The sequence below is a fragment of the Hipposideros armiger genome, unplaced genomic scaffold, assembly GCF_001890085.2.
Source record: "Hipposideros armiger isolate ML-2016 unplaced genomic scaffold, ASM189008v1 scaffold_179, whole genome shotgun sequence".
In the NCBI taxonomy this organism is placed as follows: Eukaryota; Metazoa; Chordata; class Mammalia; order Chiroptera; family Hipposideridae; genus Hipposideros; species Hipposideros armiger.
The window spans coordinates 2583491-2600593 of record NW_017731529.1 but is presented as its reverse complement, the minus strand read 5'-3'; the positions used below and the strand labels follow the sequence as shown (position 1 = coordinate 2600593).

At 38.5% G+C, this 17103-nt stretch overlaps 1 protein-coding gene and 1 pseudogene across 2 annotated transcripts in view; one reads left to right on the top strand and one right to left on the bottom strand.

The window, feature by feature from the left end:
- The window catches only part of MAST4 (microtubule associated serine/threonine kinase family member 4), a 587203-nt gene that overhangs the window by 130248 nt on the left and 439852 nt on the right, over positions 1–17103 (bottom strand). The window lies entirely within an intron of this gene.
- On the top strand, positions 15942–16450 carry LOC109388055 (U6 snRNA-associated Sm-like protein LSm6 pseudogene; annotated as a pseudogene). The gene has a single exon (XR_002125142.1). The product of XR_002125142.1 is annotated as a U6 snRNA-associated Sm-like protein LSm6 pseudogene (transcript).

Below are 17103 nucleotides of genomic sequence, written 5' to 3'. Positions count from 1 at the left end.
TTCCTTTATTCTGGATTCTTGCTCCCTAAAGACCTTCCAGATTCTAAGAGATTGAGGATGAGAATGTATCTGAACACATATGAAAATGTGTTTAGAAAAAGGTTCCATTGAATTGTGTGAATTACATTAAAACTATGGAGGGAGTTCAGAAAAGTCAGAGTGCCACGAAAGCGTCAGTTACTAAGGAAAAGTTTACTGCTGGCTTCATGCTCCTCAGGTCGCTGCCTGCCTCTTATGGGCATGGCCACCTATTTCTCATAGGTCCAGCCTTGTATTTAAAGAGGTGACCTCATTCGTGTCGAGCCCGGGATTTGGCCCTTATTAGTAAGTACCCTGTGCTCCAGGATAACACACCAACTCCACCTCTTCACCCCATTCACCAGGCATCCAACCTAAATGCATTCTACATTCCCTGCAGTGACTCAGAGAGTTCCTGCTCATTGTGTTCCTGGGTTCCTGTTTATTAAATTATGGAATACTTGACCTTCACACGAAAACATTTCTAAGTAGAAAATTCAATGGTATATAAAGAGATGGAAGCCTACTGTGTAAAATTTCCATATTAAAAAGGATCCCCGGAAACTCACAGGAAATTAAATTGTCTATCAAGACTAGAATTAGGATATTCCAACTTACTGAAAACAAATCAGTGAATACTATGAAAGAAATGAATGTGAAATCTTCTACTGGCTACTTTTGCTTATTATTTTTCTAAGCAGACCCTAAATCCTATTGAAAGATCAAAATACATATGAAAACAACAATGCAGCTAAGCCATCTTGAAAATAAAATGTCAGTAGCTACCAAGTGAGTCATTCCTTTGGCTTTGTGGTCACATAATATTTTCATTCACAGTATGTCATAAAATTGTAGAGCTCACTTATGTAACAAAGAGGGTTTTCTGCCTGGGTCTTCAGATATTAGCTGCACAGATTTTACACAGTAGGCACCAAAGTTTCTGAACTCACACAATTCTACAGTAACACTTTGTGCTATTAGCTAATTTGCTTCATGGACAGTACACCAAAAATGTGATGCTATGTTCTTCACATGACAAAAATTGTTTCTCATTTTACTTAGAAAAAAATAAAAAATCACACAAAAACTTTGCATCTGAAAGATTCGATATTTTAAAATAATTTTAAAAGAAAGTAGATGAGTTACTACTGTGGCAAATGAGCAATAGGTCAAATCACCTTTGTACCAATGGGAGACTAGCACCTGGTGATAATCAGTTTCATAAGACAAAGTTATCTCCACCAATACAACCATCAACGCGGTTTTCTTGTTTTAACTCAACTTGTGTTTCTGATGTGCAGTTTTATTACTCCACCAAAAATCCCCCAACAGTTTTCAAATCCCCCAGACAGAGCGAGGTCTGGTTCAGGACCCCAGAGATGTGCTTATGAGTTTGCAATCAGGAAATCTGGGGAGGGAGACATTTCCCTGAGCTTTTAAATGGTTTCATTGTTTAGTTAGGCAACATTGTGTATTTTAGAGGGGGGAAAAAAAAATGTCTACCCACAGTTTGCCATAAACTAGGCAGTTGTGGTTTTTGGTTTTTTTGTTTTTGTTTTTGTTTTTTAAAAGACTAAAGGCCAAAATGAAATTAAGTAAATCAACACACAATCATCTAAATTAGAAATGCACCTGTTCAAGAAAGGTTTCATATCCGGGTAGGCAAATTACTCCTATCTTAGTCAGGTTAAGGCATTTTCTCAAATCAGTACTATAGAAAGTAAAGATAACGTAAAACAGGTGTAATTTTATCATTAAGAAATCGGAAGTAGGAAGTGAGGAGTTGGGGAAGGTCCCACGAAGATTATTGAATGTGTCTGTAATACACTGGTTCAACTAAAACATATACTTCCATTTACAAAATAAGTTTTTTTAATTATTGTATTATAGAAAATACCAGTAGAACCAATAATTAATGTTTATATTCTAGTTGAAAAAAAAAGGAAAAATACTGGCCATGAGCCTGGCACCACAGAGCTAATGGTGTATTAATTATAAATGATAACTCTATCCCCCAAATCCTCCTGGCCCTCATTGTCACAGCCTTGCTTCAGAGATTAGTCATTTTTCAACTGTTAAAACTTCCTCTTATAGAAAGAACTTTTGATGAGTTTTCTACCTCCTCTTGCAAAATAGGACTTTACCTCAACAGATTAATATCTAACTCATCTATGAGACAGAGTTAATCAATTTGTATAAAAACGAAGAAAACTACTTCCCTAATCTTTTTCAAATGTCTGTTAAAAAATTGATAAGACTCAGGAATAGAAATAAGGTTTGCAACTTTTCTTAGGGGTAGCTCATTTATTGGACATTCTGCCCTTCAAATGCTTTTTATATACTAAATGAAATGTATGTTTTAAAAAATCTATAGCACAATAAAGACCTGGCTCTGCCTGTGTCACACAAGCCTGAAATCAGATGATGAAAAAGTCCAATATTAAGGGAAGAAAGAGTCCGAAGACGCACTAGGACTAAAGCTGACCGAGGATTCCTTCCCCCGAGAGCTGAAAAGCTGGAACTTCCACCAAAATCCCTCTGCTGGCCCACTCACTGTTTTCTCTTCTTAAGATCACTCAGCAACCACCTAGAATTAACTGCCTCCTCTTTGTGGACATTTTGTTGTTGTTGTTGTTGTTTCTAACCAAGCCAATTTATCCAACCTCCTCCCCATGCACACACATCCCTTTTTTTATCTTTCTCAGAGATCATAAAGAACAAAAGATGATGAAGAACAAATGATCAGTCTTGTTCTCCTAAAAACCATGAATACAGTAGTTAAATAAGCTACACTACAATCACAAGATGGGATATCATTTCAAAAACGCTTACAAAGACATAGGTGAAAAAACGTAGAGTCCAAAGCCAGGTAGCAAAGATATTTAAAATACGTAGAATGCAAAGGAAATGGATTGGAAGGAAATGTGCATAAATAATTATGATTACTTCTCAGTGATGGGAAGATGGGCATCTAAATGTGTGTGTGCTTGTGCTTTAGCTTTCAAAAATTTTTCATCATGAATCCTGTAACCTCTTAGTCTGGAAAAATATGCGTGTGTTTTTCAAAGAAAAGCAGATGCCTTTTTAAACACTGCGAGCCACAATTCCCAAGAGGAATGGAGGGAGGTAAGAGAGTTGGCGACAAATGTATTCTGTGACAGGATAATTTACTGAGATCTTAATTTGTGGTATTCTTTCTACTGGAGGAAAACGAAAAGTATGTTTTCCTTCCCCCATTCCAAGAAGTCTTTGTGTTCAGAGTCTGGGATCCTGAGCCTAGAGGGTGTTTAGTGGGCTCTAGTTTCAGGAATGGAAGCAAAAGTTAGGAGGCAGCTTAAAGGCGAGCCTCCACCCAGGCCCTCCCCGAAGGACAAAACAGCCTGAGTGATATTTCTACTGGGAACGGAAGGGGCGGAACTGAAGATGGGCTGAGCTTTCCTGAGACCGGGCTATGGAATGGAGAGAAGGCCAAGGTAGGTTTGGTTGTATATCTGACTGTGTGAGTGACCAGGATGTGTGCCCACTCCTTTCCAATGCAGGGCTCCAAGAGATACAAGATGACAGGCCTCGTGGTGGACATGCATGTGGCTGGGCGATAAAGTGAGCAGGAAAGAGAACAGGAGCCATGCTCCGTGTGGCTGGTTAGCTCAGGTACTCAGGCTGTTAGAGCGCAGAGCTCATAACACTAAGGTTGCCGGTTCGATCCCCACGTGGGCCTCTGAGAAGTGCCCTCCACAACTAGATTGAAACAACTACTTGACTTGGAGCTGATGGGTCCAGGGGAAAAAAAAAAAAAAAAAAAAAGAACAGGAGACATGCCTGCTCTGCAAGCGCCAGTTAACGATGTGCATGCCCACCATAGAAATGCAGGAGTGCCACATACCAGCTTACGACAGGTCATTCCAGCTCGGCTTGGACTATAAGCAACTCAGATGAGTAGGAAGCAGCTGCTGGTCCCACCTCACTTGACCATATCAGAAAGGTTACATCACGCAGCTACCGCATGCATGCCATAGGCCGTGGTGATGTTTTCATGGGTGTATGCTTATCTCTAACTCACCAAGTTGTACACGTTAAATATGTACAGATTTTGGATGTCAACCATACCTCAATAAAGTGATTTAAAAAAAGAAAGCAGTATAGAAAAAAATGACACACCAGGATCTCCCTTGCTTGAGAAGTACTAGCCAGCCCCAACCCAGAGCAACCCAGAATACCAGCAAACTGTCGCTCTCAGGAAATCATCAAAAAATGTCATTTTTACTATTTTAGCAAAAGCCTATCCCTCCTCAGAACCTGCTTTAAAACATGAAACCAAACAAGGCACAGACTGTTGACCACACAGTTTGCTAATGGAAGGGCTCGTTTGCACCCCCTTAATTACAGTCCGATGGCTTCTGGTTGTGTTACTCAGTCACAGCAGTGCTAATCGAAGCCGGGCCAGGCCCAGTTCTAATAGTTATTAATGATGGGGGGAGGCACAGCTAGACTTCGGCAGGCTCGGTCAGCTCGACAAATCACAAAGCGAAAGGAAAAAGGTCTCCTTGACTTAAAATGCCAATAAATGCTCCACACGCAACCCTGGGACTGCAGAGGTCTGAAAGTGAATGCCAGTAAGAGCGGTTAGCTCTAAACCAGCAGGGGAAGCTTTTTGTGTTTAAATTAACCCTCTGAGTTTCACAGGTGCGCTCCTAAATGAGGACTATCAGAATACCCACACAGAGCACACTATTTTTATTGTGGTAGACATCACCAGTTACTCTAAAATAATAAAGAGCTCTATAGACATCATCTTTTCCCAGTGTTTATTGTGGAATATATTCACTCCTTTTGGAGCTTTAATTACTGAATTTATATTCGGGTGGTGATTACCATATTGCGTTGGAATATAAAGCGTCTCACATTCAATTTGCAGAAACTTACAAAGTTGAAGCTGCGATGCCAAATCGAAGTAGAATCATACTGTCACATGTTAAGAAAGCATACAGCTCCCAGTATCGGGGTTAGTGATACGGAACAAACCATCTGTTATTACACAGCCAGAGATTTCAGGAAAGTCACCTGGTCCTCACTATAGAACTTGTGGGGAGAATCAAAGGGAGGAAATGTAATTTAGGAATCCAGCCCCACATAGTGAATGGAGGGAACCTGTCGTTTTGGAATCATTGTTACATGCCCCGCGCACACACCCCACCCAAATGCCCACAAGTATCACTTGGCACAAACCCCAGCCATTTCCTGCCTGAGCCTTTTCCCAAGGTTGCAGAAACGTCATGCTTTCGAGGGGACACAGAGCAAGCATTTCAATCACCTTAGGAGTTCAGGGCTCGGAAAGGGTATGTCGTTTTTCAATGCCTTACTTACATAAAGGCAGCTTAGCAGAAAACCTCTGAATGTGCTCCAAGGAACAATTCTAAATGCTCCATGTATGGCTTCTGATGACACCACAACAAAAGATATAAGCCTTTTAGGTGAGTTGTTTTAAGTGAAAAGATGCACAAAGCCAGATAAGACACTTTATACTTAAGTCACTGGCCAACTGGCTTATGCTCTAATCTCTTGTTTGAAATGTGGTCCGGTGTGAAAAGCTGCCATAAAGGGCCTCTTTCATTGAGAACCAAATAGAGACACAGGGTTATACTGCAATGGAATGGAATACGGTGTAAAAACCTGTTCGCAAACTCCATTGTTTACATGCATCTCCAGATGGATGGCGCGTGTAGATACACATTTACAATTTACAATGCCATCGTATTTGACAATAACCTGATACTTTCCTCTGAAACTTGAACTTATTTTTCTTATCACAGAAAGTGGTTGCAAAGGCAAAGATAAAGGTGACAACTGTAATGAGAAAGTGAACACAGGCAGACTGTCTTCCCACAGGAGAGTAAAAGTTAATCGGTTATCATATTACAAAATCTAAATCATTCTAAGGTGACAAAATTCATAGGGCGCCACACGGCATTGCTTCGGCCTTGTAACTCTGCTTAACTAGCTCTCGGTTGCTTTAGAGCTGGTTGCTTATGATTTTTTACCAGAAGCTTCTGTTTCTTGGTCGAAAAGCACAGAACATGTTCTAGAATATAAACCATGCCTGTGTAGCAGCCTATCACGATAAACATGCTCAGCCTGATCCTGAGTTTTTTTCTCTATACATTCTCCCTCCAAAGGAGAGGTATCTGTAACACTCTGTAAAAAGCACAAAGAAATTAAGACCCAAATAAAGTAATGCTCACAACTCTATCAGTTAGCAGAGAACAAAATCCTACTCTGTTAATTTAATGATAATAACTGCCACTTTTTAAAAAGTGATATCAAGTCAGAAAGAGGTTCTTTTTCTTTTTCTTAAAGGATGAGTTGTTCACAGTAAGAACTAGTGAACTGCCAAGAATGAGATGGGTTTCAAAAATACTATTCTACTCATCAAATGGAGATTTCTAACTTACTTCCTCTGTATGTTTACTGTAATACTGTTCACTCCTCATCTGCGAGGCAGTACATATGGTTAGACCAGGGCAAAAAAATTTTCATATGATTCTAAGAAACAAAATAGTTACCTTAAATAATGCTAAACTGAAGTTTATCTTGTTTAATGTATAACTATGGTATATAACTTCTAATATTTTGAGGTATGTACAATATTAGACATGAAAGCACTAAATCTGAGCTACTAGGCACTGTTTGTGGTTGCTATACGCATGTGAGTTTGCGTATTTTTAAAATATATAATATGATGCACACCAGTTTCTTTTTGGAGTTTAGAATTCTGTTATTCTCAAGAAATCCTGTCATCATTTGCATAAAGTTCTCTGGTTTTCACACACTCACATACATGGCGTGTGAAGCAAGTGAGTCCTCTGGTCAAAACAGACAAGGCTGATGCTGACAGGAACAAAGTTAGGTAAGAAATAATCCTTATTTTGGCCTTGGTGTGGAATATTCTGTACTTCTCCACATTTAAATGGCTTTTCAAGTTGGTCTTACTCTTATGAACTCTTTCCTGGCATCTATTGGGTTGTTGGAAAAGTCATGACACATTTTTACAATGAAAAACATAGAAAAAATACGTCATGACTTTTCCAACAACCCAATATTTTATTCTTTTCATGACCCTATTGCGGTACCTGACCCAGAGGCACACTTGACTAAACCTTGTTGAATAAATGAGTAACCTGTAAGAATAAGCTAATACAAATGAGAAAAGGAACGTTCTGCTGAAAATGGAGGAGGGACGAATCTGGTCATGCTAAACCCTGCCATAATAAATCTTCCTTTCTTAAATGAGTGAAAATTACCATGTTACGATGTCTCCTCAAAAGCCTAGAATCTTCATTAGGAAACAGTGATCACTGGTCCGGATGTGCTGAGAGCTATAAAGTCAGATTCTATCCCTTGCCTCCAGAGGCTCAATCTAAAGTGGACCATATGTACAACAGAATAATTGATAGACAGGTTTAGGTAACTGTAAATATCCTAGATGAACCTATAGGATAAGAGGTTAAAGTGGCAATGGAGCAAGTTTCTGGAAGGGGGACAGATGGCTCTTGACAAATAAGTACACTGTCAGTGCAAGTGACAGAAGTAGGTCACGATGAGTAAATGAATTTTCCACTGACTCATTTCCACATGTATCATGGGCAGCAAAGGATACCAGTGATCTAATTCTCCACCTGGAAGAGCTGTACAAATTAGTTCTCTAAGGAAAGAAGCTGGAATTGAAACTGACTCAGCAGGGTGAACCGCTACCCTGACCTATAAACAGGTCAATGGGTAGTAAGGTCAATAGGCCTCACAAACAATATGCACCGAATAGAACTCCTTGTGTATGTAGAAAACCTAACAACTTAGACTGTGGGTACATGAGAGGAAAAGGATTCCTGCCCTTTCACCAGCTAACAGATGGATGCAATCAGGTTTAATGGGATTGCACCAATTAACAGATATGCAACAAATCTTCACTAAGTCTGCGTGCAGCTTTTCAGTTTTTAACGTCGCATGGAAATAACCTCTATTTTCGCTTTGATGGGGGGAAAAAAACTGGTAAATTATTTTTAAATACAAATTAATTTATTTTAGCGCAAATGGAGCATACCATTGTAAATGTCAAATAGTCACCATCCATTATGATAATAGGGTCCAGCCACTCTTACCAACTTACTCAAAGTTCACTGCATGAATGATCAGAGCTCTCGGTCCCCAGATAGAACTTAAAATATGTCCTTATTAAAAAATTCAAAGGCAATAAATCAGGTTAAAGAGGTGACAAGAGATGACCCTCTTCTGCCATCTATTCCAGGAAATGCCTCGTGCTTTCTGCTGGAGGAGCCAGTGAGCTGTTTCCCTGTCGATGCAGGGGACACCAGGGTGGGGCAGTATTATGAAGACCGATTGCCTCTATCCACCAAGAACTTGCATTAAAATGAGTCTGTTGAAATAATGCATGCATTTTACTCTAGTGGGAGATAATCCACAGATGAAAGTAAATGCTTCCCTTCATGCAGGAAAAAAATAATATCCCCATTTGGAAAGATTCCACCCAATGGACATCAGTTTTATTTTTCCCGGTATAGTTAATAAGTTAGGCAGCCTCGTCCATACTTTAAGCAAAAGTAGTCAGATATTATCAGCCAGTTCTGCAGCACCAGCTGAAGCTATAGGAAAAATAATTTTCAGTGTAAAAGCTGACTGGCATGTGATCAACATACATGACCTTGGCCTCTTTAGCGCAATGCACTACTGAACCAAGATACTAAATAAAAATAGAGCTACTGAAACAGTCAAGGCTCGATACAATGAGACATGTTAAGAGAGAGACATAAACACTCAGGACAGGACTGTGGTCAGGCAAAGAATATTTCTACGTAATTTGGGGCTCCAAATATATAAATTCATGTGGTTTTAATGTTTCAAACCAAAGCCACTTGAAACTACAAAATAGAATGAAGGAGATTAAAACCACAATCTCATTACTATATACAAAACGGGTCTTATTCCAAATATCATCCCTGGGACTCTGACCGATTTACCTCAGGACTGCTCTGAAATGACACTTTACAGAAATGAGGAGGTTTTTGTTGTTGTTTTCCCTGAGTTAAAATGTCACTCAGGTGATCTATTTCTGCCACTAGGGCTATGGTTACCTCTTCAAGAACCAAACTGATGAATATGTCATTTTACAACAGCTATCCAATAACCATCAGCTGGTCACCTCGGAGCTCTCACTCAGCACTAACCTGGTTCAAGCCAAAGTTTGAAAGGAAAACAACCCTAAACCATCAAATATTACCTGAGAATATAAATGAAAAGAGATATAGAATGGAGGTATCATATCGTGGAATTCCTAAATTAATTATAGAGCTTTTATAGTGTATTGTCCTTGGTAATTATTTGTTAAATAAAGACCTACAAGAATGTGAAGGGTGAATAAATGATATTCATCCACATGTATACAAAATATTTAGATAATATAGACTCAATCTGGAATGTGGATTTTTAATTCTCTAGATATTCTTAAATATATATAACATTTCACATTGAATCATGAAATCAAAGTAAATTTCAACTTTAAACATGTCTAAATCTTTAATTTAAATTAAAAGTCTCATTAAATGAAACTCTGTAATATGTAATTCAGAGGAATTCAAAATATATAAAAATAATGTATGAGTCTTATTTTCAGATTAATTAGGATCAACTTTGTACAGTCTTGTACAGAGCATGAACTTTTCAAGGCCACAGACAACTGTGTGGTTAAACATCAGATCATAACCTCAACCAAAATGAACTTACATTTTTCTTCCTCCTATCCTTTTCTCTATATGATGAAACACGCTTTCCTTTAAAACTCCAACCATTCTATCCACCTTGTTTTTCCTCTATGCGGACCCGGAAATCAGGCTGCCAACAGAGGACTTCTAAACAGAAAATTCTTTTTGTTCTTGTCAAGAAAAATAGAGTGAAAAAGCAAACTAAAAACCCATCCATCAAAAAACACTAACACTATGCCACCTAATTTTGCAACCCTAATGTCTTTCTCAACTCCTATCATCTCTTTCCATCTTCAATTCTTTTTCCTTAGAGAAAGAAAAATACAGGGGGCACCCCAATATATTTTCAACTATAAGGAAAATGCCAGCAGTACCATGAAACTTCAGTAGCTATCCGGTTCTTCTATGGTCGAAGATGCTTAAATTTCAAACACTGCTCCAAAATAAAAGAAACCACACGTGCCTATGGAAAGAAAGATAAGCACACAGTTCTGTGGCTTGTCCCACCTAGAAAACACTACTTAACCCAAGTGCAGATCATCGCTTCTCCCACATCCATTTCACTTGGGAACACAGGGGGCCTGAAAGATTACATTCAATCCTTGGGTCTAGGCAGCCCTAAAAACTTGAGACTCCTGGAAGAGAAATAATCAACACTAGTTACCTTTGGCACCCTTCGTTAATCTTTATGTGGATGATTCTTCATCAACCTGGAACTTTCCTACATACCAGACCCTAATATCCAACAGCACATTTCCACTCGAGTGTCTATAGAAGCTCCAATTCAATGGGTCCCAAACTGAAATTACCATCTTTACCCAACCTGCCCCGCTTATTGTGTCTCTAAATTCAGTGGCACGCACCATTATCCAACAGCTGATAGCAGAAGAAAGGGTACAAACTCTTTTGCCCTGCCTCACATCATCTAACTGATCATCCAGGCTCACGGATCCCATTTTCTGAACGTCTCCCTTCACCCTCACAGCTACCCGCGTGGTTACAGTATCACCACCATCTCTGGCCTGGGAGCCTATTGCTCTCACTGGAATCCTGGACTCCTCCTTGCCCAACTCCAAGTCATCCTTCAACTGCCAGGAATTTTTCCAATGGGCAAATGTGATCTCATCACTGTCCTGCGTAACACCCTTCAGTGGTTCCTGCTGCCAGCAGAGTAAATTCCAGGGCTCTATTTATCACTCTAATCAAATTTCTCCTCAACATTCACTTCAAGGGCTCTTCATACAGGTATTTGTTTCTGCCTAGAACAATTCTCTTCCACCTTACACAGACTCCAACCTGGTTTATTTCTCTGACAGCCCACTTTCTGTTACATGTCCCTGGGATACTTGCAAAACCCTATTTATTCCCCCCACATCATGACATAGCGCAGAGGAGATACGCACAGATGTATAATCACACACAATGTTGTAAATTCTGGTTAATCCTTTCTGTCTTCCTGCCCCCATACCCACCCACACCACATTCCCCATGGAACTGCAAGCTTTCATAAGGGCAGGAACTATCTGTCTCTTTTGCCACTGCCTCCCTAGCACAATGCCTAACAAAAGAAAGGGGCTCAACTAATATTTACTGAATTCATGAACAAACAGATGCAGAGGATGGAAGCGCAATGCACCCAGCTCCACATCTCCCAAGTGAAATCTCCCCTGTTTTAGGTATATTTTCTTAAACTCAGAGGTGGCCATAGCAACAGATCCTACCCTAAGGGGTGGCTTCCAGGAAGTAAGGATGTTTCATACCTAAATTGCTTAAAACACACTAAGAGCAAAACAACTCCTTCCTCATCCAACTTTCTATTCACTGACAATCCACAAACCTTTTTGGGACTGAAAACTCTCATGGGGACAAGGCTTATCATTCTTAGGGAAGGTAAAGCTTCTACTTTTCATTCTGATAGGTAAAGTCTTTAATTTGGAATAATCTAAAGAAAACTAGAAAGAAGCCCGTCCATTTTTCACGCAGTCCCATGGGTAGGGACAACTCCTGGGGGTGCCCAAAAAGTGTATACACATTTAAAGAGATGTTATCTATGCTCAAGCAGTTGGCCATAATTGGAAGTGACTGGACACTGATGGTAGCCACTTTGAGCACCTCTTGTAATTGCAAAAGTCAAACGTGACTTGTATTCACCTTTTGATATCAGTATATATTGAGTATTACAATTAATACAGGTTTTTTTTTCCTGTCTTAAAATGTGTCTACATTTTTTTGGCACCCTCTGTATCTACATCCAGGCACCATGTCTAAGAGCCCGTCACTACATGGGGTTTCTTTTGGAGTTGTACCATGAGGTCCCATTAGCCCCTCCAGACCCATATGTGCATAACACACTGACATTCATCTGTGTGCGTGTACAGGGATATGGAATACAGCTAGAGTTGGCTTTGCTTCCACAGCATAGTTGGAACTCTGATGAGAATAAAGCACATATGTATGAGCTACTGGTCAAGACAGATATATTTTACTTTGTTTTTGTAATAACTATATATTTCAATGAGTTCTGTACTACAAATAAATGTAAACAGTAGTCAAACCATCTATCTTAGTACAACATTAAAATGAAAAACTGTTATCTTCTCTACTAATTATCTGAATTGTATTATTAAATATGTAAAAAATAAACATTCTTATACATCTTAAGAGTAATAACTCCGCCAATTTACAATAATTACATAAACACGCCTTCCCAATGAAGAGAAATTTTAGTAATCTTATGTAAAACATTAAAATAAGATATATTACAGTTAGTCTACCCTCCATATTTAACATGATATATTTGGATGTTCACAAATAAAGGTAACTGCCTAATTTAAACCTGATTTCTTTTCATTGAGTTTCATTTTCATTTATTTGCATTTACAATTAAAATATAAGGTAAAGCCCAAAGATAAAGAAGGAAGGAGTCCTTGCCATCCACATCTATATCAGCTCCACGAGTTACTAAAAAATGATGGATTGTTTTTTTCATCTCTTTTGAACAGAATTCTGTGGTCTCAAGTATTACAGGAGGGAAAAATGTGCCTAAGGGGCTATGATTTACAATTATTCTGTTTCATGCAGATTAGCATAAACGACCATGATAGAAAATTGCATGCAAACCCTTGAAAAGTCAATAAAATATATTGATCCATAGCAGCAATTGAAGGAGGAAAAACTGCTTACAGCCTATGCTTCAAGCTTCCTATCTAATTTGGTAGAGGATCTTTTAACCTGAAAATGATTCCATGTTTGCAAAGCATTCTTATGGTTGCATGAATTACCTTTCACAAGCAGATGGACAAATTAAATCTCAACACTTCACTCCAATCCCAGGTCTATTAGGCTAAGAGTTTGGATCTTGCTTAACATGGAGGCATTTATAACGCAACTACAAAGACAAAAAGAATCCCCCTGTCCACTAGAAACTAATATTATGAGAAGAGGCTGTAATAGGCAAGTGGTGTGACATTTAAAAGCATTCATAGTTCTCTCTCTTCCGAAAAAATATATTCTCTCGAAAAATGTTAAGTTGAAGGTGGTGGGTAGGTAATGAGAAGGAATGGCTTCCATTTTCTGAAAGTATTAGGATCAATTTTGCTTGCCATTCATCTCATTCAGAACATACTTAGACCTTCATCATTAACATACTTATAAACTCTAGGAAAGAAAACAACTTTTAAGACTAGTAAACGAGAAGTGCTTTATCACCATTATTCCTTAACTTGTTTGTATTTCAAAGATCTTCCTTTCCATCTGGGCAGTACAGTTCAAGCCTGGTAAGCAGGTGGGTGCAGCACATGATTTTTGTACATTCATGGCACTAGTTAGTTAGAGGAATGCATGCTGTTGGGACAAAGCAATGGTGATGTTCTGATGGCAAGATGCTGAGACATAGGTCTCCGCTAATGTAAGTAAAGGACACAACTTCCTACATGAAGAGCAGGGGACACAGCCACATTCCCACAAGCCCTGGCCTTTAGGTCCCTCGAAAGGCAAATGATCAGGGTGACTGATGATCAATACTCTTCATGTTGTTGTTTGTTTTTATATACTCCTGGGCTTTCCTGGTTATAGGCTATAAAAGTGACTCATAAAACCCAGCACATTTCTCACTGCTTACTTCCCAGCTTGATTCCCAGGTGGATCAAAAGTTATTTTTGTGGCATAAGATCTGCTTAATTATGCCAGGCCCAAAGTCAGTGTTCTGATAAACTCGAGAGGCCGCCTGAGTCAGCCTTCCTCTATTCCACTACAATGTGTGAGCTGCCAGGGACGTCAGCAAACTTTTGATCCAGCTGTTCCTAACCAGAGCCCATGGACTTCTGAAGATCTATGAACAGAATTTACTGGGTCTATGAACTTGGATTGCTTTCAGGTTTTCACTAACCACAAACGGAAATGTATCACTTCTTCCATGTATATCCACAGTATTAGCAGTCCTTTTGATTTTGTCACCAGAAGAAATCAAATATATTTTCATATCATATTACAGTTGCTGCAGATATAATAAGAAATCATTTCTACTCATTATCATTTCAAAATCATGGTAGATACTAGGCCCACCTCTAGGCCTTGATAGCTGATGTGCTAACAAAGCATCACATGTATCACAATTTTTAAAAATGTTTTAATGACTATTTCAATATAACTGGTTTTCTTTATAATGCTGCACATTTTATTTTATTCATTTTAAAACATTATTCTGAGAAGTGGTCCATAGGCTTCACCAGACTGCCAATGGAATCTAGGATTTGAAAAACAACAGGTAAACAGTGGAGGGCCCAGGAAGTCTTGCCAATGTCACACAACTAGTTAGTAACAGACATGTGACTAGAAACATGATCCCCTGGTCACACTTCAGGGCTCCTTTCATTATACTTTATGGCTTTACTGACCCTAATAATGAAAAAACAAAATGGGAGATCTCTAAAAGAAAGAGTATGTAATGCAAGTGGGTTCCAGGCATTTTTTAAGGCACTGGGTTCTCAAATCCATCATCCTGTCCCTTCTTTCATTCACTCATCATCATCAATACATGTGGAACCACAAGTTTCTTCCAAGGTATCCAAGAGCAAGATTAAAATTTAAACATCTAAGAAACAGAAAACCAATTCATCTATTTACCATCAAAAAGGATTATCTTCAACTGCCCCCCAAAAGTATTTCAACATTATTTAGGATGAAGATTCTATAACTTTTCTAGAAAATATATTTAAGAGTCTTTGCCACTGGTCACAGAAAGGTAAGAAAGACAAAATATGAGGGAAAATAAAAGACTTGAATCAATTCACACCCATTAGGATGGCAATTTTAAAAAAACAAACAAAAAAAACAGAAAACAAGTATTGGCAAGGATATGGAGAAATTAGAACCCTTGTGTACTGTTGGTGGGAAGGTAAAATGATGCAGCTGCTATGCAAAACAGTATAGCAGTTCTTCAGAAAATTAAAAATAGAATTAAAAAATAGAATTTCCGTATGATCCAACAATTTCCCTTCTGGGTAAAAACCAAAAGAATTGAGAGCAGGAACTCAAAAAGATATTTGTATAACTATGTTCATAACAGCATTATTCACAATAGCCAACAAGTGGAAGCAACTCATTGAAGGTGCTCACCAATGGATGAACAGATTAACACATTGGAGTGTACATATGTAATACACAATGGGACATCATGCAGCCTTAAAAAGAAAATCCTGACACACGCTATAACATGGATAAACCTTGTAGACATTATGCTGAGTGAATGAAATAAGCTAATCACAATGACAAAAAAACTTTCAAGAAAACAAAAACAAAACAAATACTGTATGAGTCCATTTACATGAGGTATTTAGAGTAAGGTCATAGATACAGAAAGTAGAATGGTAGTTGCCAGGGTTTAGGGGAGAGCAAAATGGGGAGTCATTTAATGGGTACAGAGTTTGAGTTTTGCAAGATGAAAAGCGTTCTGGAGATTGGTTGCACAACAATGTGAGTACTTAATACTTCTGAAATCTATACTTAAAAATACTGAAGATGGTAAATCTTGTTATGTGGATTTTACCATAATTAAAATGTGTTTTTTAAATCCTAAAAAAATAAATAAATAAAGGCTTGAATGGAATGGAGAAGAGATGAACCAATCATTAGACAAAAAAAAAAAAAGGAGCCGGGCTTGTGGGGCTCCAACAGTGGGGGTTCCGGATCCTGGCCCACAGCTTTCTGATCAGGATTGTTAAAATGAGTCTGCGGAAGCAAACCCCCAGTGACTTCTTAAAGCAAATCATTGGACGACCCGTTGTGGTAAAATTAAATTCTGGAGTGGATTATCGAGGGGTCCTGGCTTGCCTGGATGGCTACATGAACATAGCCTTGGAGCAGATGGAAGAATACGTAAATGGACAACTCAAGAATAAGTATGGGGATGCATTTATCCGCGGAAATAACGTGTTGTACATAAGCACACAGAAGAGAAGGATGTGACGACACCAAGAGTACAATACTTTTCAGACTCGGATATATTTTTTATGGGATTTTGGTTCTTTTTGATATCACTTGTCCTGTTTCATAATAGTTGGTGATATTTCACTGACATTGAGTAAGATAAATGTATAAAATTGTGGATTTAATTGTAAAGAATTTTTTTATATTTAAGATCCAGTCATTTTCTTTTTGCCTCTGTGTCGTGCAGAATGCAAAAAAAAGAAAAGAATAAAAAAAAGAAAATAAAAAAAAATAAAAAAAAAGGAATGAATGCATAATATAAGTAAGTTAAGAAGGTATGTTTATGCTACATTTGCTAAACAGTCTTTCAAATACTCAAACTATCACTAGTAATAACTATACCACTATCCTGCCCCGCCCGCATAAGTTTATAAATAACTCAGAATAAAACTACTCTTACCTTGCATGAGTTAAAACTATTTGGGTTAGGAGAATCTATTATTAGTACTCCATCACCTTCACTCCAATCCATATAAAGGAGATGGGTTCTGGCTGTGTCTAAATAATAAAACAATGAAAAGACTTTCCCAATTTGATTCCCCACTGCCACCCATCTATAAGGCCTTTAAGTGATGGGAATCTGGAAACACTGGCTTCATTGCTCAGAATCCTTTACAGCTGCGGCTTGGAATGACCAAAGCATAGTCAAGTGCTACCATGTAATTGTAGGCTTCTCAAAGATTCTCCTAAAAAATCTCTAACTAGTTCAAGGTCCCTGAACTCTAGTTTGCTGGGAAAGATGAGGGGTATTCCCTGAAAGCCAAATCTACCATGTAGGAAGTTTTTCTAACTCCCTTATCTGACTATCTTTCCAAAGACTGAAGTCATG